The following is a 24850-nucleotide window of genomic DNA, read 5'->3' as shown; positions in this document are numbered from 1 at the left end:
TCTATACTGGAGAGAAACCATTGATTTTGATGCATTTGTCTTTTATGCAGGTATGTAATTATATCATCATTATTTTAAATATCTTTTAATACTTGTACTAGTTATTTAAATTTTCTAGTTCATTCCTTCACCTAAAAACTATGTTGAGTAATACCAAAATTTTTGTCTAGTTCCAAATTTATCAGAATGGGTTTAATATTTTTCCATTTATCTCACACCTGATAAGTTTGGGGATATTTTGTTATGCACCAATAGATAACTAATACTCTGAGCTACTGACCTTTATGGTAATCTACACACAACTTGTTTCTGACAGTTAAGTACTTCCACCTGGCCTCTGTTCAGCTGGGATACCATGATTTACATTGCTACTTGGCAGCCCAGCCTCCACTAAAACCTGAGCCTATAGAGAATTGTTCTTGTTAGCTGTCATCAAGTCATTTCTGACTCATGACCACCCCATGTGGGCATAGTAGAAGTGTTCAATAGGGTTTTCAAGGCTGTGATCCTTTAAAAGCAGATCGTCAGGACTGTCTTCTGAGGTGCTTTTGAGTAGGTTCAAACCACCAAACTTTCAGCTAGTATAGAACACTTAACTGTTTGCGGCGTCCAGGGACCCCCTGCAAAGGTACATATTGGTAAGCTCCATGTTGCTGGTGCTCCCCTCAGCTCTACATTCCTTATTCTTTTAATGAAATGGGTGTCCTTCAGGACCTCCAAGAAATGGTCTTATAGAAGACTAACTCAGACATGCCCACATATTGGAGGCTTTTATTCCCTCTTCCAACACCTGACACAGTAGGTCTGGTATTTCGATTTCATAGAATGTGGGCCGTTGCCTTTTCCAAACTTCCAAAAGCAATCCCACAGCATATTAAACCCATTTCCAGAACCCTTGCTATGGCAATAAATCCTTGTCAACAAACAAAGTCTACATAAGAATTACAGTGTTTCCTTGAATGGACAACATTTTACATGCCCCCATAAAGAAAATGCCTCAAGGGCAAAGTTTAAGAGTAAACCAAGGCATTTCCCATCACTCCTTACCTGAGAGGCTCTTTGTGAGGATTTCCTGACACACATGGCAAAGTACGTAGTAGACACTGCCTTCTTTTTTACCTCTTCCCTCCTAAACAAACAGAGACCTTTGCTAAGATGTCAGGTGTCAATTCCCAACTCCTCTTCTTATCCTGTATGTAAGTTCTGTAATGAGACGAGGACCCAGGCAGTATTTCCCATCTTTCAAAGTTTCGAGGTCCAGTGAAATCCTGTTACAAGTCACTAGATCAGCCCAGGAGCTGGAAGACTGAAATTCCTGGTCCTCTGACAAGTGGGAAGGGCAGGATGGGATTGGGCAGAGCCTCCTTGACCATCACTTGCCCCAAGAGGCTCTGGAGGCTGCTTCATGTTATAAGTCAAAGGCCCTTCCAGCCCAGTCGCATAAGAGCAGCGAAAGACTTTTTCCATTGAAATAAAAGATGGGCTCAGGAGCAGCAGATTTGAGGCCATTCAGCTTCGGTCAGCTTTGCAGCTTCAGGACATCCTGGCCGCTGGTCACCTTCACAGCTGGGCCTTTATACCTTTTCACCTCTCTCTCCCTCCCATTTTTCTCCCAGTACCATGGGCTGTGGCTTCTGCTAGTTTCAATGATTTCAGTGTTTCAGTAGCTCCTCGCCCCGCTCAGAGGAGGCAGCTTTGCAGGGTGTGAGGGACAAACCCATAGTGCTGCTTAGGTGTCCTTCAACAGAAACAGTCCTGAGGTGACAAGCTGTCCTGACTGATCCTGACACCAAGACAGAGAGAAACTCAGTGAAAGGGTCATTGGCTTCTGCAAGTGTCAGCACTCTCAGGGTCATGTCCTGGGGTCATGCCCAATTGCAGGAAAAATGAACTGGCTCTGAACCAGTACACAGGCCCCGGAAGCCTCAGGAGGATTCTGTCTTAGTCTAACCCAGCACTGGGGAAATCCTCATGGGGTGGGAGCAGTGATATTCCTGGGATCTTTATTCAAAAATCTCAGAGCAGTTGATACAGTCTTGGGAGGTGGGAAAAGAGAAAGCTTGGGACCACAGGGTGGCAAAAGAAGGAGCCTCTTATCACTCACTCTCTCTGGGGTCTTGTTCAGGTTTTTTTTTTTTAATGCAACTTGGGCTCCAGGCAGGCACTTATTGCTAAAGTTCTATTTCTCTGTTTTAATTTGTGATATCTAAGTCAAATCTGGAGTCTTGAGCTCATTTTGATAATTCGTCTTTAGTCTGTGCAGACAAGAGTCCGCTCACAGCCATAATGAGAGCAGAGGAAATAAATTCCCTAGCCTAGACCAGGGCTGGCTCTCTTGCTCCTCAAAATAAGAGTACCACACTTGGGGAGCTCTCCTAGGGCAGCACAGGCGGTGAGTCCAGTCTGGGGCCCTGGGAGGGGGACAGAGGTGGGTGCCAGGCAGTATGGCCTCTGTGGCTTCACCTTCTCCTCCGGGAAGTGCATCTCGAAGGCCTCCACATTCGGATCCTGACGCTAACCAGAAGTTCCCACCCTTCTGTGTCCACTGTCTGGACCCAAGTCCCCATATGCCTCCTCTGCCCTCCTATCCCATCATAAGCACTATGATAAGGCTTAGGTATATACCCTGGATCTCGCCCTCTATGGCCTTAGGCTTCCCCTAATTCTATTGGGACCTGCCAGCCTGCTGAGTCTGAGGTCCAGGTGGGGCTGGGTGGGCTGGGACTGTCACAAAAGGCTCCTGAAGCCAGCTCTTTCCTGCTCCCCGCCAGCTTGTGGTAGGGCTGCCCGGGACCTCGCGCCTCCCCCGGGTGCCCCTCTCTGAGCATCCCTGCTGCCCCCTCCCCTAGCTCTTGAGGCGCCTTCTCTTGATGCACAGGTGCAACTGGGCACCTCACCACACTGAACCCGAAGTCGGTTCTCAGCTAGATTATAGACCTGAACCTGAAATGCACAACCTTAAAACCACTAGAACCAATAACTTGTTGTCATCTAATCCATTCCAACTCATAGGGACCATAAAGGGCAGAGTAGAACTGCCCTATAGGGTTTCCAAGGAGCGCCCGGTGGACTTGAACTGCCAACCTTTTAGTTAGCAGCTGTAGCTTTTAACCACTACTCCACCAGGTTTCTTAAAACTGCTAGATAGGTGTGAAATGAAAAAAGGAAAATAAAAAAAATTTAAGAAAAAGAACAATTACAGAATATATAAAAGAAAAAAATAACAAAACAAAAAAACAACTACAAAAAAATCACATAATATGAGACTGTAACCTCACATTATGGACTCAAGGAGGCTGGGTTGTATCTTTCTTTGCAAATAAGTCTTAGATAAGGGAATTGGTACCAGGAGTAGATACACACTCTCACTTCAGGAAAATGGAAAATCTGGGATTAATTGACCTGGATGAGGTGGAAAACAGTGATAACCACATAATATTTAAAGATGAAATCCTAACAGCCTAAAACATGCAGTGGAAATTTGTCTAAGTAAAGTAGCATCAGAAGAGGCCTTTAATCACTACACAAAATGGGTCAGTAGTTCGAGATCTCCCTACAAAGATGGAATCAACTCGATGGCCAACTGGTTTTGGGTTTGGTAGATCACTTTTAGGCAGGTTCCAGCAAACATGCAAAAAACAGATCATTTCAACCTTGTACACAGTCAATAAAGAAGAGAAAGCTATGAGATGCTCCCCAACTTGTTCCCTAAGGCTACTTTAATATTGATACCAAATTAGAAAAGGAAGGTATAAGAAGAGTTACAGGACAAGCACACTAAGCAACTGAGATGCAAAAACCTACATAAAATGCTGGCAAAGAAATCCAGCAAAGTATAAAGCACGTAATATGCGAGCATCAAGGGGGGTTATTGTCAGCATACAAGCTTGAGTGAACGTTAAAGATTTAATAATTTAATTCACCACATGTGTAGGTTAAGGAAGAAAAGACATAGGTTCACCTCAAGAGACGGTGAAAAGGCAGTGATAAAATCCAACCACACTGAGACATAAGAACTCTGAGCAAACATGGAACAGAAAAGGAGTTCCCGAATATGGAAAACTACAACTCGCATGATAATTCCTGGTGAAATGTGGGACATTCTCTTTAAAATTAATTAGAAATAAAATAAAGATGTTTTCTCTCATTATTTCTATTAAATATTTAACACGGGAGTACAAAAAGAAAAACATATAACTCTTATTATTCATAGATTACAGGAATGTCTCCACAGAAAAATTTAAGAACCATAGAAAATATTAGAATTAATATTAGTTAATCATAAATTTTTTTTTTTTATAAATACAAAGTAAAAAATAAAGTGAATGTCTATGCAGCAGCATCAAGGCAACTCTGTCATAGCTCTCAGTGAAAGCAGAGGACACTGACAGGGAAACAGCAGGATTCAGGTGGGCTAGACCACGGAGGGGAGAGCACTATTTTACACTGGGCTGGATTTATAAGCACAGGTATGTGTGTTAGTTACCTAGTGCTGCTGTAAGAAAAAAAAAATGACAGTTGGGTGGCTTTAAAGAACAGAAATTCATTTTCTCACAGTTCAGGAGGCTACCTGCCTGAATTCAGGGCACGGCTCACGTCTACTTCAGCTTCTAAAAGCTTCCAGCCACCCTTTGTGTTCCTGGTCTTGTAGATGCATCTGCTCCGTTGTCTGTCTTCCTCTGCCACTGAGTGTGTCTGTGTCTATTCTGCTCTTTGTATAACTCAGAAGGGACTAGGTTTAGGACCCAACCTACACTGGTATGGCCTCGTCAATATAATTTTAAAATCCCTTATATCCAAATCAGGTCACATTTACTGGTACAGTGGTTAGGATTTCAACATACCTTTTGGGGTTACACAATTCAGTCCATAATAGTGCCCTCACCAGATACTCTGGACTGAGAATACTAGCATGAGCAGTTGAGAATGGTTCTATTTTTTTTTCTGCATTAGTTGTTTGTAACTTGTCTCAATGGTCACTCATATGAACTTTGGAGCAACTTATTATGAAGACCCTGACCAACCTTTTGTACCCATGTCCATTGTGTGGAAAAACACACAGACTCCCATCACTGAAGCCTTGGGAAATCCATTGATAAGTGTGGGGAATGGAGTTGGGACCAGAATTGTTTCGTGGCCTTGATAACATGGCATAGCTGTTAGATACCCACATGGAGATGTCAGGTAATAATACTAACAGCTAACACTTACTGAGTACATGCACTGGTGCCAGGATTCTTGTAAGGGCTTCTCCTTTCCTAAGATATTTGTTCTGCTTGATAGCCCTGTGAGGAATGTACCATTATAATGCACATTTTATACATGAAGAGGCCGATACAGAGATTTAAGCTGATATTTGAGTATAAGTCTGGACCCAAGAGGAGTTGAAATGGCTGGAGGTGTGAATCTCACATCCTCAGCTACAGACCGATGGCTGTGGACTCACTGAGGCATCTCAGAGAGAGGGTGTCAACACAGAGAGAGGACTAAACACCGAGCGCTAGGGCACCCTGACGCCTACAAGCTGGCCAGGTGAACCACAGCCAATAAAGCTCTCTGAAGGTCAGTGTGGTTCCTGGAAGGTGGTCTGTCCTTTCTCTAGGCCGAATTTCCCACTGCCTCTCCCACCTGCACTGGCTTGTCCCCTTCCTAATGGCAGGGACAGTGTGTAACTTTCACCACTGCCCAAGATCCCAAGGTTACAATAACATTGGTATGGAAAGCAGAATGATGGAGTCAGGAAGCCTGGTGGTCACATGCAACCAGTTGGAAACGGAAAAGAGGAAATAAAGACGGGGAGAAGACCGTGAGCCAGAGGAGTGGGAGAAATGAATATTTCCTGAGTGCTAAGTAAGGCTGGGCGACTGCTAGTGGCATGTAGTTCCTCACTTAAACTTCAGAGGGACACAATGGGTGGAATAGACATTGCTATCCACTTTCATCATGCAAACGTTTTATTATCTTTGATTTTAACAGTAACTTCTTACAAAAACAAATGAGAAAATAGAAAAGAGTATAATAAAAGAATAAAAAAAGAAAACATCTCATCAATTCAGTACTATCATTTTGCCTCAGCAGCTACACATTTTTGTTGTTGATGTAAATATAACACACAACCTTTGCCAAGTGAACGAGTTATAAAGGTGTACACACTATTGACAGGAATTACATTAATAGGCTGTGCAACCCTACCCTTAATCAGTGTGATTTTTCCATAATTGTAAACAGAAACTCAGTTTCCATATGCAATAAAAAAAAATATGCAATAACACCCCTTTATTCCCTCCCTCCTGTCCCTGGGAACCCCTATAAACTTTCGTCTCTATACATTTGCCTGTTTTTGTAAAAGGCATGCTTTTTAATTTGAAAGTTCATGACAAGCTACAAGGGAGAATTCATGTGGAAGCAGAAGTTATTTGCAATACATACATCCTACTACAAACTTGGTTCTAAAATATGCAAAGGATGATTCATAAAGAAAAAAAACAATTCAATAGACAAGTAAATACTTGAGTGCTCTCTAAAAGATTTCTGTATGGCCAACATACATATGGAAAGGGACTACATCAGTTATCAGAGGAATTCTAATAAAAGCTCACAATGTGATCCTAACCCTGCACACCAGAATGGCTAAAATAAAAAAAAAAAAATGGAAATACCAACTATTTGGTAGAACACGGAGCAACTGGAATTCTAATCTACTGCTAGTGAAAGTGCAATTTGGTACAACCACTTTAAAAATGCTTTGGCCATATCTACTACAGCTGTGAACATCCATATATTCTATGACCCAGCAATTCTACTTCTAGATACATACCCAATAGAAATGGGTACATATGTTCACCAGAACACATAAGTCTAACCATCTGCTAAGGAATGAACACCCTCCTTCTGAATGCCTAACTTTTGTTTTTAATTGTTCTTTAGATGAAGGTTTACAGAGCAAAGTAGCTTCTCCTTAAACAGTTAGGACATATATTGTTTTATGACATTGGTTACCAACTCTAAGACATGTCAACACTCTCTCTTCTTGACCTTGGGTCCCCTATTACCAGCTTTCCTGTCCTCTCCTGCCTTCTAGTCCTTGTTCCTGGGCTGGTATGCCCCTGGAGTCTCATTTTGTTTTATGGGCCTGTCTAATCTTTGGTTAAGGGTGAACCTCAGGAGTGACTTCTTTATTGAGCTAAAAGGATGTCTGGGGGTCATATTCTCAGGGTTTCTCCAGTCTCTGTCAACCTAGAATTCTGGGTTTTTTTTTTTTTTTAATTAGGATTTTCTTCTATATTTTTCTCCAGTCCTGTCCTGAATGTCTCACTTAAAAAGCACTATTCTCGTCTGTTCTAAGGTGATGGCCATATATAATGATAAACTTATAAAGAAAAGTCTAGAGCTTTCTGTGAAATGCAGCAGCAAATCTCTGGAGGCTCATGTTCTTATAGCTTCTGCTCCCTCTGGAGCTACTGCTTCTGTCTGTCCTTCTGCTGGGCTGCACCACATGGAACCAGTTATAAAATTCAACCTCATCTTATAAATTCACAGGAGTCCTACTCACACAAAATTTTTATTGGCTATGAGAACAGGTGTGTAGAGGAGGTATAGAAGGGATTTCTATTGCAGCAAAGCAAAACCTTAATATGAAATGGCTGGGAATGGCGGGCCTCCTTCTGTAAAAATGCTTTTCTACATGGAATATGGGAAAATGCAGTTAAGATATGGCTTATGCAAAAAGGCAAAAAGGAGTGCTTGCAGCAATTTGGTAATCATTTAGATCACCTGTAAAAATATTTTCATCCTTTTTCTCATAGCTTACAGGAAATGAAATTCCAAAAGGATCGCATATTTAAAAGTAAAATACGTCACCATACAAATTTCAGAAGAAACTATGAGAGATTTTGTTTTGCTTTTTGTTGGTAAAAAACAAAGATTATCTAAAAATCCCAAAGCTGTGAAGGCTAAAACTGGTAAGATACAGATATAGATGTTTGGCATATGAAAAACTATATGAAGAAAGCAAAAATACAGGCAAAAATCTGAAGAAAAATTCGTAGGCTAAGGATTTGAATAGACATTTCTCCAAAGAAGATATAGAAATGGTCAATAATCACATGATAAGAAGCTCAACCTCATTAGTCATTAGGGAAATGCGAATCAAAACCAAAACGCACTATTATTTCAAAACCACTGAGATGGCTCAAATCAACAGGATGGACAACACAAGTGGTGAGGATGTGGAGAAACTGGAACCCTCATACATTGCTGGTGGACATGTAACATGATCCAATCGCTTTGGAAAACAGTTAGGTGCTTGCTCAGAAAGTTAAACATAGAGTTAGCATGAAACATAGCATTCCACTCCTAGGTATGCATCCAGGACAACTGAAGCACGTTCACATTATAACTTACAAAAGAATTTTCATAGCAGAATTATTTATAAATAGCCAAAATGTGGAGAGAATCCAAAAGTCATGAATTGATAAACTGTGATATACTCGTAAAATGGAATATTACTCAGCCATTAAAAGGCATCAGGTACTAATACATGGCACTATATGGACAAACCTTGAGAACGTTATGCTAAGTGAAAGAAGCCAAACAGAAATGACCGCATGGTGCATGATTCCATTTACATGAAATACCCAGAACAGACAAACCAACACAGACAGAAAGTAGATTAGCAGTTGCTATGTCTTGGAGGAAAGGAGTAATGAGATGACTACTAATATGTAGGGCGTTTATTTACAGGGTACTGAAAATATCCTGAAGCTAGACAGTGGTGATTGTTGCACAACTCTGTCCATATACTAGCAACCACACAATTGTGCACATTATAAAAGGCAATGTTATGGCCGGTGAATTATATCTCAATAGAAATATTTGTGATTCCCGAAAGACTAACATTTCAATGAAATATATACAATCCATAAATCAGAAGGCGAAAACAACCCATTTTACCATATCTCTCTCCAGGCAAAGTGAAGGGGGTACATTCTATTAATACATCTTATTTTTTTATCTCTTCATGAACAAGTTCTGTTCTCATTATACATAACTAGTCTCCATTTCTAATTATACATAACCAGTCTCCATTTCCTTATGCCTGTTTTCACTATTGTAACTACATAAACAGAGCACTTCCATGGCTTTTATAAAAACCCACCCACTCATTCAATCAGACATATCATATTTGGAAGCTTCTTAGGTGCCAGGAACTAGGATACTCTGACCAACACAGCAGACAAGGTCCTGCCTGCATGGGCCTTCTATTTTTGTGGAGCACTCAGATGATAAACCAGCCAAACAGTATGTAATGTTACCTAACATCAGGAGGGAGACGTATAATTTTGGAGGTGTCCCAAGCTGTGTCTCTCTCATGAAGAGTTCCCTCTTGCCTCTGAACCCAGTGGAAAGTAAACACTTTGAAGGAACTGTGAGGTCAGTAAGTGTGAAAAAGACATTTCATTTCAGTTTCATTTTGTTGGTTTTACCTGCTACGCTGTCGACATTTTTTTAAACACTATCCTGCAGCTGACATCAACCAACCCCCCAAAAAACAAAAACAAAACCCGATGCCATGCAGTCGATTCCGACTCACAGCGACCCTGTAGGACACAGTAGGGTCTCCAAGGAGTTCCTCGTCTTAGGGCACAAATAATTCCTGCTTATGAGAATCTGAAAGTTGTTCACTGTGGATGTGTGAGGGACTCAGTAACACTTGCAGAGATTCCATGTGGGTGTGGTGCTCAAGTGTGAGAATCGGGGGGAATGGACCCCATGGCACTTTGCATCCTTCTGGAGATTATGACACAACAAACATTCCCTCCTCATCGTCCTGCATCTTGTAAGAGAACAGAGGGAATTGTTAGGCAGAACCATTTGAAAATGCATGGCAAGAAATTTTATTGAAACATTAAATTCAAAATAAAATCTTCCTATGTTTTTCAACCTTCCCTACCTCATTTCAAGAGGTAACTGGACTCACAGAGTTAAAGCCCTGAAACTTCGAGACTCTGAAGAGTCTGTTGGAAGAGTCTCAGCTCATTGCAGTAATCACACCGAGTGAACTGGAAACCAAGGGAAGAGTGGGAGTCAGACAGCAGAGACCTACACATTGGGAAGGGGTGAGGCCTGCTTCTTGATAATGCCCTGGGCTAGGTGGCAGCACCTCAAAGGGTAATGCAGGCACACAAGTAGACAAACCACGTTATGGTGTTCCCAGCCCTGCCAAGGTTCTCATGCTCCATCTGAGAATGGAAGCAGCAGAGACAATGCTTCTAGAGAGATCACCCACATAGGCTGAGGCGATGGGTGTGTTAAAGATCTTCAAACCTTGGTCTTTCTTTAGACCCCGGGGTACCTAGAAAATAAACCAACACCAAATATACCCCTGCAAAGAAGTAAGGTTAAAATTTTACCCCAATTTTGTAAGCCGAGAGCTCTGAGTTGGAATTCAGTTTATTTAAAGAAATATCAAGTTTTCTTGTACACATGAATTTGTGCTGATTCACTTACAATTCGTATTATTCATTCATCCACGAAGTCAGCAAACATTTACACTATAACAGCTACATGTGAGACCCTAAGGCAGTTGCTCTTGATGATGAAATGACTCAGAGAATTTCCCTCAATGCCTGGTGAGAGAAACAGCCAAGTTAACAGTTGTATCAGTCATGTATTGCTGTGTAACAAATGACCCCAAATTGTCGTGTCTTAAAAGAGCAACAATTTACCAGCTCACAATTTTTCAAGTTGTCAGTTTGGAGCTCTTCTGATCTGGGCCAGCCTCAGTGGCTCACAACACGGCTTCCTCATGTGTCTACAATTTGCTTCCAGGTAGCTGGGAGCCAGTTCATAACATCAAGTCAGTGAAACCGCTAGATCCTCCCTCCATTGGTCTTCCATCATCTAGCAGGCTGGCCTGAGGATGTTCCCATGAGTTCTCAGGGTTTAAGAGCAACAAAAGGGAAGTCTCAATGTAAAGTCTTTCAACTCTCTCATTTTATCAGGTTTTCTACCATCCCAATGTCCAAAACAATAATGTCAGCCCCAACTAAGGGATGGAGAAAGACTCCTACTGCTAATGAAAGGCTCTCCAGAGTCTCATAGAAGGCATGGGCACAGACAGCAGATAAATGTGTAGACATTTCTTACATCAACCACAAAAAGTAAATGCAATTGTGTTTTATGCTGTGGTAAAGGGTTTTGCAGGTACAATGGAGTAGGGAGCAAGAAGTGAACAAATCTACCAGGAGGATATTTAGGGACGTGATGTCTGAACCAAGTTGAGAATATGATTGGATAGTTAAGGGGTGACAAAAGGCCCGGGTCCAGGAAGCCCCATGTCTTCTCCAGAGAGAAGTCTGAGGAGACAGGCTGAAGCCACTGAGGCATTTGGTACATTTGTGACCAGATGCAGATCATCTTTTGTTCTACTGTTTTCCAACCACTCATCCCTATTTATAGTTTGGAGTCATACAAGAGTAGACCCTAGCATTTCCCTGTTGAAAATTTATTTTCCTCTGAGAAGTCATCACCACCCCAATGTTCTTAATTGCTTCCTCAAATGCTGTCTCCATTTACCAGCTCCTTTTCTAAATGGGCTCCAGAGTGAAAGCAGAGCCTGGAAGATGCACAGGTCATGGACTTTCCCCAAGTCAACTCCTAAACCTCCCATTCTGGCTGACCACAAATTCCTGAGTCTTAGCATTTTATGGTGAGCTCATAAGCCCAATCTGTTCCAGTGGGGTCAGTTCTCTTAACCACCATGCTTCACCAGAGAGTAGGCCATCAGATGGGATGGGAGAGAAAATCTAGTCACGGGGAAGAGCCTGTGTGAAGCCTCAGAGGCTAAGGAGACCTGAGAGGTGTTCAGAGTGGACGTTGTATGACCAGGGCTGGAGAGACACGATTCCAAGAGAGTCAAATGAGAAGTTTTGGAGAAATCAACTCCTGGTCACACTGTAACGATTCCATGTACTCTCTCTCTCCCGACCAAGGGATAGTAACGACATGGAGTGCAGAGAAAAGTTGCAATTCCTTTTTTATATCCAAGCCCCCTTTTCCCAGTCTGGGACTGGCAGTATTCAGGCTCCTACTTGAACTGTTTCATATTTTTCTTTTTCCTGTGTTTCTATTCAAAGTGGGACCATGGAACTGAGCAATGTCAGGAATGATGTCACACAGGGTTATGGAAGCCATGCCGTTCATGCTGATCTCACCTACTCTTTTGGAGAGGGTGTCGATCTGAGATCCTGTGGGAGAGCACCTGGAACTACTCTATCACAGAAATTCTGGACTAAACCGGGGTCCCCAAGTCACCAAACGGTCATGCATCATGAAGAACTGGGAAAAGGGATAAAGATCCTTCAGAACATCATTATGATTGGACATCTTCACCCAGAGAGGATGAAACACTGATACAGAAGGAAGAGGCCTTTCTCTAAGACTCTAGATAAGGGTGAGAGGAAAAATTGTCCCAGATTGATGTGTGTTACGGAACAAAGGGTCTGGTTTCCACCAGAAAAGACAGCCATGATAGGACAAGATGAAGGAATTGGGAATGGATAAGGTCATAAGGAGGAGCGTCCTGAGAAAGCATTTCCTGTCATTTGGTGGACAATTAACCAAATTCTTATATCAACAAGAAATGTAGGAAAAAGTGAGGGATCAAGCTACAGAATTCATTGGGAGTTTGAGAGCTTTCCAGAACAGATTCAGACGAGGCACTCTGCTGTTTAAGATCTGTACCTGGTGGAAAGGAAGGAAGCCAGTGGACAACTAGGGCAGAGAGTAGAGGATGGGGCAAAGGGTGGTTAGAGAGAAGCGTACTTATTATATTTTCTAATGACATGATATTAATGTACTATGTGAAGAATTAAGAAAATATCTCAGGAGGTTCTGGCAGTGAGAAGTTGAAGGAGCCCAGAGCCCACATCATTGAGGGCAGAAGATGGCTTGCAGACTCCTCCCCTAGATCCAGCAACTCCCCTTCTCCTCCTATGTCTTCTCCCCACATCTCCCGAAGGGCCTAAGAAACCCTTACAGCAAAGAGAGCTGTAGGATAGAATTTTTTTACATTCCTACTTTTCTTAACCTGAATTTTGTCTAGGATCTTTAATTTGCCACTCCTTTCAGGGCAGTTTTGTTGCCCTCTCCACTACCATTATTTTTGCTGCCCCCCACCACTACTCCAGTGCTGCCCTCCACTGGCCCTATTTCCTTTTGCTTCCTAGGTTTCTAACTGGCCTCTAAAACCCTCTTGAGAGATCCTCTGCTACAACTTCTGTCACGGAGTTTGCACTCCACTCCCAAGCTGCTTCCATCTCTTTCTTCCTTAACTCGCCAATCCTACCTTCATACTCAGAAAAATACAGACCCTTATGTTGACATATACAACCCACCCACACACACAGTTGATGTGGTTGTGTCTTGGCTACTGAGATTTGTACCATCGGACTCTCAAATATGGACATCTCTTTCGGCCTCACACTGAAAGAGTATTTCTCATAATGACATGGTGAGAGCTTTCTGTTCAGGGAAAGGCAATTTTAAAGGAGAAGCTTTAAATTATACATATACAAATTTTGCTCTAAGTATAATTTTTTGAATAACAGGTCTTCCTTTAATGGCCACATAAACCAGGGACTCCATCAGCCTGAAACCAGAAGAACTAGGTGGTGTGCAGCTACAGTCAATAACTGCTCTGACAGAGGATACTTGCAAGTTATAAAAATGATGGTACCCTCAAATACAGCCCTTATACTGAAAGAAAAGACCAATATGAATGTCAGAGATACTCTGAAACTTGCTCTTGAACGTAAAGTAGCTAAAGGAAATGAAAGAAAAGATGAAGTAGAAGAGCTGAAGAGAAGATTTCAAAGGGCGGCTCGAGAAGACAAAGTATGATAATGACATGTGCAAAGACTTGGCGTTAGAAAAACAAAAGGGAAGAACATGCTTGGCATCTCTCAAGCTAAAGGAACTGAAGAAAAAATCCAAGCCTCGACATGCAATAGTGAAGGATTGTACGGGCAAAATATTGAACAACACAGGAAGCATCAAAATAAGATGGAAAGAATACACAGGGTCACTGCACAGACACACACACACACAAAAGCATGGGTCGATGTTCAACCATTTCAGGAGGTAGCATGTCATCAAGAACTGATGGTATTGAAGGAAGAAGTCCAAGCTTCACTGAAGGCATTGGCAAAAAACAAGACTCCAAGAACTGACAGGTACCAATTGAGATGTTGCAACAAACAGATGCAGCACTGGAGGTGCTCAATCGTCTATGCCGAATAATTTAGCCATCCGATTGGAAGAGATCCATGTTTGGGCACATTCCAAAGAAAGTGATTCAACAAAATTCAGAAACTATCAAACAATATCATTAATATCAAAACCCAGTAAAATTTTGCTGAAGATCATTAAAAAGAAGTTGCAACAGGAATTCAAGTCAGATTCAGAAGAGGATATGGAATGAGGAATATCATTACTGATGTCTGATGGATCTGGGCTGAAAGCAGAGAATACCAGAATACCAGAAAGATGTTTCCATGCGTTTTATTGACTATGAAATGGCATTAAACTGTGTGAATCATAACAAATTATGGGTAACACTTCAAAGAACGGAAATTCCAGAACACTTAAGTTTGCTCATTTGAAACCTGTACATAGACCACGAGGCAGTTCTTCAGAGAGAACAAGGGGTACTATGTGGTTTAAAATCAGGAATAGTTTGTGTCACGGTTCTATCCTTTCATCACATTTATTCAATCTGTATGCTGAGCAAATAATCCAAAAAGCTGCACTCTATGAAAAAGAACGTGGCATTAGGTTTAGAGGAAGATTCATTAACAACCTACGATATGCAGATAACACAAACTTGGTGAAAGTGAAGAGGACCTGAAGCACTTAGTGGTGAATATCAAAGACTACAACCTTCAGTATGGGTTGCACCTCAACATAAAGAAAACAAAAATCTTCACAACTGGACCAATAAGCAACATCATGATAAACAGAGAAAAGATTGAAGTTATCAAGGATCTCATTTTATTCAGTTCCCCAGTCCACGCTCATGGAAGCAGCAATCAAGGAATCAAATGATGTATTGCAAATCTGCTGCAAAGAACTCTTTAAGCTGGTGACAAGCAGAGATGTCACTCTGAAGGCTAAGGTGTGCCTGACACAAGCCATGACATTTTCAAACGCCTCATACGCATGTGAAAGCTGGACAATGAATAAGGGAAACCGAAGAAGTGCTGCCTTTGAATTATGGTGTTGGTGAACAATATTGAATATACCATAGACTGCCAGAAGAACAAACAAATCTGTCTTGGAAGAAGTACAGCCAGAATATTCCTTACAAGCACAGATGGTGAGTGTTTGTCTCACATACTTTGGACATGTTATCAGGGGAGACCAGGCCCTGGAGAAGGACATTATGCTTGGTAAAGTAGACAGTGAAAAAGAGGAAGACCCTCAGTGAGATGGATTGACACAGTGGCTGCAACAATGGGCTCCAGCATAATAACAAGTGTGAGAATGGCACAAGACTGGCCAGTGTTCTGTTCTGCTGTATATAGGGTCACGATAAATTAGAACTGACCTGATGACACCTAACAACAATACCCTGTTCGGCTCACTGCCTGTCTCTTAGTTTGCTGTACTGTGGTGGTTTGGATGTTGCTATGATGCTGGAAGCTAGGCCACCAGTATTTTAAATACCAACAGGGTTATCCATGGTGGACAGGTTTCAGTGGAGCTTCAAGACTAACACACACTAGGAAGAAAGACCTGGAGATTTACTTCTGAAAATTAGACAATTAAACCCTTACAGATCACAAGAGAATACTGTCCAATTCACTTGCTTTGGACATGTCATCAGGAGAGATTAATCAGTCCTAGAGGAGAATATCATGGTTGATGAAGAAGAAGGCCAACAAGGCTGTAGGAGACCCTTGGTGAGATGGACTGGCACATTAGCCATAATGATGGAATCTAAATTGCTGGCACTTGTGAGGATGACACAGGACCTGGCAACCTTTAGTTCTGTGGTACCTAAGTTCACCATTAGTCGGAGTCACCTCAATGGCAGCTAGCAAAACATTACTGTTTGAGAGGAGAACTGAGATATGAACTTGATACAATATACCAAATATTAAAATGTTCAAAGATCTCATGTTTACTATAAAAGAATAGGAATTGAAAATACAACTTTCAAATCGCTAGAAGGAAAAAAAAAGTAAGAGAAATTTCATCATTCCAATAAAAAAAGAAACAGGAAAAGCAGAATAATAATAAAAAAAAAGAACAGTGAATATGAAGTATAATATGGGAATTATGTCTAAATGTATGAGTAATAGCAAGAAAAAGGGATTAATACCTAAGGAAAAAACATGTACACTCAGCTTAGACTTGCAAATCCACCCATATCTTATTTATAAAAGAAAGTTAAAACATAATGTTAGAAACTTTTAAATTATGTAAATGAAGAAATTTCTACTGTCTAATGACTACATGAACAACCCTCTGCCAGATACTGTTGATACAGAAATGATTAAGAAAAGATTCCTTGCAGTCTGGTGAGAGAAACAGCCCAGTTAACAAATCAGTTATCAATTGCTGTATAACAAATGACCCAAAAATGAAGTGCCTTAAAAGAACAAGCAGTTACTTCGCTCACAGTTTTGCGGGTTGGCAGTTTGGGGTTCTTCTGGTCTGGGGCAGACTCAGCTGCTCTCAGCTGGGCTCCCTCATGTATCTGGAATCAGCCACCATGTCAGCTGGCGGGCAGAGGGCCTGAAATCTTCTCAGCGGGATTCTCTCTCTAATGGTCTCTTGTCATTTATTAGGGTGGCCTGGGCTGTTCCCATGGGTTCTCAGTGTTTGAAGAGCAGCAAGAAGTCAAGGAGCAGCCCTGGTGGTGCAGTGGTTAAGGGCTCAGTTGCTAAAGGAAAGGTAATCAGTTTGTACCCACCAGCTGCTTTGCGGAAGAAAGACATGGCACTTTCCGTCTGTAAAGATTACAGCCTTGGAAACCCTATGGGGCAGTTCTACTCTGTCCTTCAGGGTCACTATGAGTTAGAATATTCTTGAGAGTGATGGGTTTCGTTTTTGGTAAGAGAGCAAGTCACGATGTGTCTAATTATATTCGGTCTCTGCTTCTATTGGTCTTTGTACTGTCCCAAAGGCCAAAGCAATCATAGATCAGTCCAAATTCAAGGACTGGAGGAAGAATCTTGCTCTTGAGAAAGGGAGCTGTAGGTCATATAATATGTATGGATACATACATATTAGAACATGTGGCCATTTTTGCTATCCATCACAACATGTAAATGCAACCAAGTTTGTCCCTAGTTGTGGCAGAAGCGTTTCTTAAATACAATAGAGTGTGGAGCAGGGTGGGAAATTCTACCAGGTGTGGGGTCGGAAAGGCTTCCACCAGGAAGTGATGTTTGACCTAAATTTTGAAATACGAGTGGATGGTTAGGAGATTTTCTTTTTTTTTATATTTCCAACCACTTGCCCACATTCTACCATCTGTCGTCACACAAAGCGAGCCCTCTGCTCCCATGTTGACATCTTTATTTTTCCTTCAAATCCTCAGGCTCTCCTCTACCTACCAAGCACAACTTCCCAAACCCTGCCTTAAAATGTTTCAACAATTTGCTTGTTCCTTTTCTAATCGCCCCCTGGACAAAAAAGGAGATCAAGCAGAGGACAGTGGACCTTTCCCTGAGGGCTCTCCTAAGCCTCCCAGGCAGGTTGACCACAGACGTCTGGAGTCTCAGTGCTTTTCTGTGATGATGTAATCCTACCCTTTTTAGTGGCTCCAAGGGAGAAGCATGTGGACAGGCCAAGAGGCTTCACAGGGTTGAGAGTCAGGAGGTCAAGAGAGAGTGGCCTAGACACCACCGAGTGATGGTACCTCCAGGCAACAGACCAAAAACTCCATTGTGCACAGATGGCTACGAAGGGTGAGTCTTTTGGAAGAGTTTTCTTTTATTTAATCAATAGATATATATTGGGTATCTCCTATGGGTGGGGTTCTGTCTCACTTTCTGGGACTGCCAAATATGAGGCAGACCTTGTCTTTGTCCCCAAGTTATTTACAACACATTTGGAAGACACAAATTGGAAATTGAGCATCTCCTGTGACTCAGTGCTATGATGGAGGATTACTAAAAGATTACTAGGTCCTCTGAATACATAAAGCAGGAGCACAGACTGGGTACCTTGGAGGAGGAACCAGTCAACAGGAAGGGAGAGAACGTCTACTAGTCAGAGGGAACAGCCTGTGTGAAGCCTAAGTGGCAAAGGAGGCCTGAGAGGTGTTCAGAGTGGACATTGTGTTTCTAGAGATGGAGAGATTTGATTCAGGGCCAGAGAAGAGGTTTGGGAGAAATAGCGACTCATTATACTCTTCTATTTCCTCAACTCACAGTTTCCTTCCTCTTAGATGTTGACTTCTTTAAGTGAACATTTCAATTCATTTTTAAGATATAATTTCCCTCCTCCCAGCCTCCTAGCCTCTCCCACAACAGTTGCCATATTTTTTCCTAGTGCGCTGTTTAGATTCAAACTGGGACCTTGGAACTGAGCGATGTCAGCGATGATGTCACACAAGAGTTACTGGAAACCTTGGTGCTCACTCAGATCCCAACTGCTCTTTGGAGAGGTTGTGGGTCTGAGGTCTCCTGTGGGAGAGCGACTTTGGATACCAAATTACAAACGGTTCTCCCTAAATCAAGGTCCCCAACTTGTGAGAGTTTGGGACATCATCTCTACGTGGGAGGAGGAGAAACATCTTGCTGGTGACCATCCTTCGTGGTTCATCTTCACCCAGCCAGAATGGAGCGGCAATACATGAGGAAGAGGCCTTTCTCTAAGGCCCGAGGTAAGGGTGGGAGGAAAATTCAGTCTGTGCGATGGGTGCTGGGCAGCAAGGGGTTTGATTCACCCCGGAAACAAGGACCACAAGGGATCACCGAGGCTTTCACCTGAAAAAACTTCCTGTCAATTAGTAAACAGTAAGAAATTATAGTGTGAATAAATAAATGAAGGAATAAATATGTGAGTGAAGTATAGAACTCTACTGTCATCTGAGGGGCTTTCCATAACAGTAGCAGACAAGTCAGATTTGTGAACTCTCGTGCTTTGTTAGTGGAAAGAACGCAGGTGGGCAACTGGGGCAGTGGGTATAGAACCAGGGAGAAGGGTGGTTACAGAGACTTGTAAATAATTTTTTCATGAGAATGAATTAATATATCATGCGAATTAAAAAAAATATCAAATTTATCAGGAGGTTTTGGGAGTGGGTGGTGTGATGGAGCACAGTACGACACATTCATTCAGAGTTTCCAGTCAATGTAAGCTGCCACAGTCCTCAGCCTGGACTCAGGCAGAAGAAGGTCCAGGAAGGCCCTGCCCCTCTAGCTCTAGGGATTTCCCTTCTCCTCCAAGGTCTCCTGACCATCTTTACCTAAGGGTTTAACATTTCTTCTAGGTAAAGACAGCTATAGTATAGATCGTTTTTTTTTCTCTTGTAATTGCAAAGTTTTATTTTTTTAAATTGTGTTGAAAATATACATAAAACATAACTGAATAATTGCTAATGTATGAGTCAGTGATACTCATTACATTCTTCAAGTCATATAACCATTCTCAATATCCTTCTCCAAACATTTCTACAACCATTAACATAACCTCAATGCCCCAGTGGAAAAACTTCCCCTTCCCCCTGCCCACAACTGCCAACCACCAATAATCCTTGCTTTCTATATATTTGCTTATTTCATATAAGTCAGATCGTACAGTATTTGCCCTATACTTAGGGCAAATACTAACTTATTCCATTTAGCATGATGTTTTCCAAGTCTAGCAGGAAAGAATTTTAAAATTCCAACTATAGCTAACCTCAGTTTCTGCTATCATTCTTAGTTATCCATTCTTTCTCTGACTAGTCTGCCCCCCCTTTGTCTTCTTTGTTGCTGCCCCATTCTGCCCTTCAGCGGCTGAGCCCTGCTTTCTGCTCCCTCCTTGATCTCTGTATCCTTCTAACCAACTGCTGGCATGTTCCATCTCTGAATCTTGTCTCTCTCTCAAGTTTTCTCTCCATCCAACACACCCGACCGAGCTCCATCTCTTTCTGCATCCTGAACTCTGCAGTCATTCCCACAGATTCAGAAACATACACAGACCTTTAGGTTGACACAGACAACCCACTGCGACATACACAGGAGAGGAGGCTGTGTGTTCTCCATCTGAAGTTCTCGCATCAAGGTTCTCAGATACGGCCATCTCTTTCTGCCTCACTTCATCTACTAAGGACTGGGCTTCTATTCCAAGAAAAACAATTTTCATCTTCTACTGTGGCTGGGTTAAGAAGGGTGCAAGGAAGAGGTATACATGTAAGAATCATAACTAAATATACACATTCTTCTCTTTACGTATAACTCCTCTATAAAAAGCCTTTCAGTAAAAAGAGGATGAAAAGAGGTGACCATTGCTCTGGAGTGTTTACTCTCCAAATTTACTAAGAATATCACCCGCATACAAAACATCAAGTCACACATTTATTATGAAGTTTCATGGGAATGAGGTCATTTCTAAGTTCCAAAGGAACAAATTCATTGGAATTCAATAAATGTGGAATTAAAGAAAAATAACTTCTTAAAAAATGAACTACCATAAACAGTGCCACTTTACAATGCAGACTTTGTCTTCCACAGCAGTGCCCCCAAAGGGTGGTGGGTCTCTGGGGAAGAAGAAAGAAAGCATGGGGTCTGCAGAGGTGGAGGATGTGGTGATGGAGAGGCCTCCAGGGGTCCCTATGACCAAAGCTTTGGGCTCACAGGTGAGAATAAGGACCCTGAAAGCTCAAGTAAATTAACTCTCTATTCTCAGAGGTCTCTATCCAAGAGGAAAATGTGCAACAGTCAACAACATCCCATGAAAAAAGTCGAAGCTCCAGGCCCAGGAAGATTCCAAAACAATCCAAGAACCCTTCTCCTTTATCTTCCACCGAGCAGACCTCTCACTCCTCCAACTACGGGGCTGCCCCAGGAAAGCCATGGGTCAGGTGCGCATATTTCACCAAGGTGCGCACGGTCAAGGGGGTGGCGGTCTCCCGGCAGACCAAAACCTCCTTTGCCCCCGTGGGCAAGATTCCCCAGGTCTTTGAAGCCGAGCTCTCTGAGGAGAGCACCATCGGCTCTGCCCCCAGTCTGGCCAACACTGAGTCCCTGGTCAGCAACCTGGAGCCCTGGCAGGAGGGGCCCCAGACCTGTACCCAGGAGCCCACTGACCAACGGGAGGAGCATGCTGAGAGACCCCGCGCAACCACCCCGGAGTGGCTGGTGACCCGTGAGCGCGGCTTCCGCTGCGTGGCCTGCTGACGCGTGTTCGAGTCCCGGGAGGCCCTCGTGGCCCATGCGGAGCATGGTGTGAGCCAGGGCTTCAGCTGCCGGTCTTCTTTGAAGAGCTGCTGGAGAGGCGGCTGCCACGCTCAGTCCAGCGAAGGCCCAGACGCTGCCACCAGCTGGCCAGGCGTTGCCTGATGGCCGCCAAGAAGAGGGAGGTGAGGGAGAAGAAAGCGGTCTGCAGACGCCTGGAGGAGCAGCTGGAGAAGCAGAGAGAAGAACTGAAGAGGCTGAGGCACCAGCTGGACAAGCTGAAGAGGCAGGAGGCCAGGCTGCAGAAGGAGCAGGCGCACCACCGAGGCCAGAAGGGGAAGCGCCTGAAGACGTGCTAGAACCCCGGGACTAGGAGGAGCAGGGCCTTTGGGCTGGAAACGTGGGCCCTTCAGGAGAGACCTCCATTCAGGTTCGTTTAACCCAGCTCCCCTGGAAGATCATACCCTTCTTCCCCTGTGACCCCAACCCTCCCAACCCAAGTGCACAGAGAACTCCAGCCCTAAGGGGGATCTGGATGGAAGAAGCCCCAGATACCTGACTGCAGACACCAGGTCCCCTCAGAGGCTCCCCTGGCCCAGGAGAGGACAGGACAGGCCTCATCTGGATGGTGAGATCTTGGGACCCGAAGGATGAGCGCAACATAAATAGGGAAAGGGAAAGGGGATTTCAGTGGGACTTGGGAGGATTGGGGGGGGGCCCTGCTGAGGTGTGATGGTGAAGGGGGTGTCACTGAGTTCTTTGGAGAAGAAGGAATCAGAGAGATGGCAGGCTGTTGGGAAACATGCCTGCAGGTGAGCAGTGGACATAAAGCCCTAAACAAACAACTCTGGGTCCCTTCCCAGCAGTATAGAGGCGGAGAAAGAGGCAGGGCTTGGTAGGAGGAGAGGGGGGCAGGTGGAAGGAAAATGAACTCACCCAAGCCATGTCTTCTGGTCTCCTAGGGTGAATTTGGGTTTATGATTGGGATGCATCCTTTTTGCCACATTAGGGGAATGTAAGTGGGAGGTGGTGTAGAAAAATCCCCCTGGGTGTTAACCATTTCTGGATAAGAGTTGATCCAGGGCTTGCAGGATATTTCCTGTAGAGCATGTCCTAGGGTAAGGGGTAGAGCTTTGGAACTTTTTCTTCTCCTAAATCAAGCTGTACATTCCGGTTCTTGACATGTCAAACAAACTTGCTAATTTTTTTTTGTTTTCCTGTGGTCAAATCTGACCTGCCGCGAGGTCAAAGAACTGGAAGAAAAAGGCCCTCTGAGGTGAAAGAACCAAAAGAGAGGAAAGGCTTCAAACCCAGGGAGAACAGCGAGAACACAGGTGATCAGAGGTAATGGTGAGCAGGGGCAGATTCAGGCCCAGACTCAACAGTGGACAACAAAGCCCCAGTTTCAGTCACGACATCAAATCCCAAGTCTGGGGAATCTCTGGACATGACAGGGGTGTACCCATCTTTCCAGGAAATGAGACCACAAGTATCACAGGGAACCCCCCAGGGGCAGAGGAATGGAGGGCAGGGCCTCTAGGATGGGCACCTCCATACAGTCTGTCCTGTGTGTATTCCTCAGAGTGACAGGGACGGCTCCTGCGAGGCAGAGGGTCACAGGCAGAAAAGAACCAAGGTGTTCAGACCAGGTAAATTCTGCAGTCTCCTAAGGATCCAAACCGAAAAATCAGAGATTCTCAGAGGTATCAGGGTGGGAGGGGTTGGCATTCCCAGGCTGGGGAGAGGCTGGCTGGGGAGGTGCTGGTTTCTGAAATCTTTTCATCAACATCTTTCTTCTTAAAAGCTACCTTCCCAGTTGATGTCCTCTATGATCTATGCTCAGACCTGAATGGGGCCTAGAATGCACAAAGGTGGGTTATCCAGTGGGGCTAGGCAGAGAGGAGGTGGAAGCAGCATATCCAGGAAAGAGAATCTTCTAGAGGCGCATGAGTTACCTAGTGAATTGCACATGGCGTCCAGCCTTCTACATTTAGCTGTAGACGTGTGCTTGCAAGATGTGTTTGAGGGGTAACTCTACTGACTTCCCAAAATTATTTTTGGTCATTTCCAGTTATAAAGACCAGAAGAACTCACTGGCTCCAAGAACAACAAGAAATCCACTGGATCTTATTATTACTTTCTGCGGTGTGCTCTCCTGCCAGTGATTCAAATCTTTTGTCTGTCATTCTGGAGAATTTTCACCTATTTTAAATATGTAACAAAACACGTTAAAATATACATGTATCTATGATGTTTATGAATTGCCAAAGCTCTGAAGTTGTTTTTTTATCACATTTGCAAGATCACAGATTTGTGTGGCAAAAAAATTTATGTCAGGGTCCCACCCTCATATGTAATTTGGTCCTGCTCCCCCAGGGTATCCAATGTTAATAGACACACGTGTATCCTTCCCTACGTTTCTCTGCAGGGACACATACACACAGTCACAGGTACACAAGTACATTTGCTGGGGTGTTTACTTTTATGGAAGCCTGGTCACACTCCACCCACATTGCTCTCGCCCCTTATTTCACTTGATATTCTACCTTGATTCTCTGTAAGTCATTAGATATGGCACTGACACTATATTTTTTGATCTTTTAACTTACATGAATAATTTAAATAGATGATCTCAATTCAGTACACTTTATCTATACTTCTACATGTTCTTGTCAGAAGCTATCAAGTCAGTTCTGACTCACAGTGGCCCTTTGCACCACAGAACAAAACACCACCTGGTCACGGGCAATCCTAATAATCGTTGCTCTATTTGAGCACACTGTTGCAGCCACTGTATCAATCTCATTGAGGGTCTTCCTCTTTTTCACTGGACCTCTGCTTTACCAAGCATGATGTCCTTTTCCAGGGACTGGTCCCTCCCTCTTGATAACATGGCCAAAGCCATCCTTGCTTCTAAGGAATATTCTGGCTTTCTCCCTTTAAGACAGATTTGTTCGGCCATACATAACACTACTAAAATGGAAACATTATCATCCATGCTTTTTAAGTCCACTCTTCCTGCGTGTTCTAGCTCTCCTCCCCCTGTTCTTTCCCGCAAGTGAATCCAAGATAATTCAGGTTAACAATGTGGTAAGTAGTCTCTCTTATCCTTGCTTAAACAAGCACATGGACTTATACACACTCATAAACATAAACAGGTATTCAAGCATATTCAAACAATTGATTTTGTTTAACCCAGATGTGCTCATTTTATATACACTTCTCTGCATGCACCTAGATTTTTTCAGTAATAAATAATACTTCACAGATATTTTTCCCACTCAACTACTACAACTCATTTATTGATGATGTAGCTTTACCATAAGTTATCTATCATTCAACTATCAATGTACAGTCAATGTTTGGTCAACATTAATATTAACTATCCGTTGTATACTACAGGATCTGTTTCTGTGGAATAGACTCCATAGAGTGAGATTTCCAGCTCAAAGTAT

The sequence above is a fragment of the Loxodonta africana genome, unplaced genomic scaffold (assembly GCF_030014295.1).
Source record: "Loxodonta africana isolate mLoxAfr1 unplaced genomic scaffold, mLoxAfr1.hap2 scaffold_188, whole genome shotgun sequence".
Classification (NCBI taxonomy): domain Eukaryota; kingdom Metazoa; phylum Chordata; class Mammalia; order Proboscidea; family Elephantidae; genus Loxodonta; species Loxodonta africana.
The sequence above is the reverse complement of the archived record's forward strand: the minus strand, read 5'-3'. Positions refer to the sequence as shown.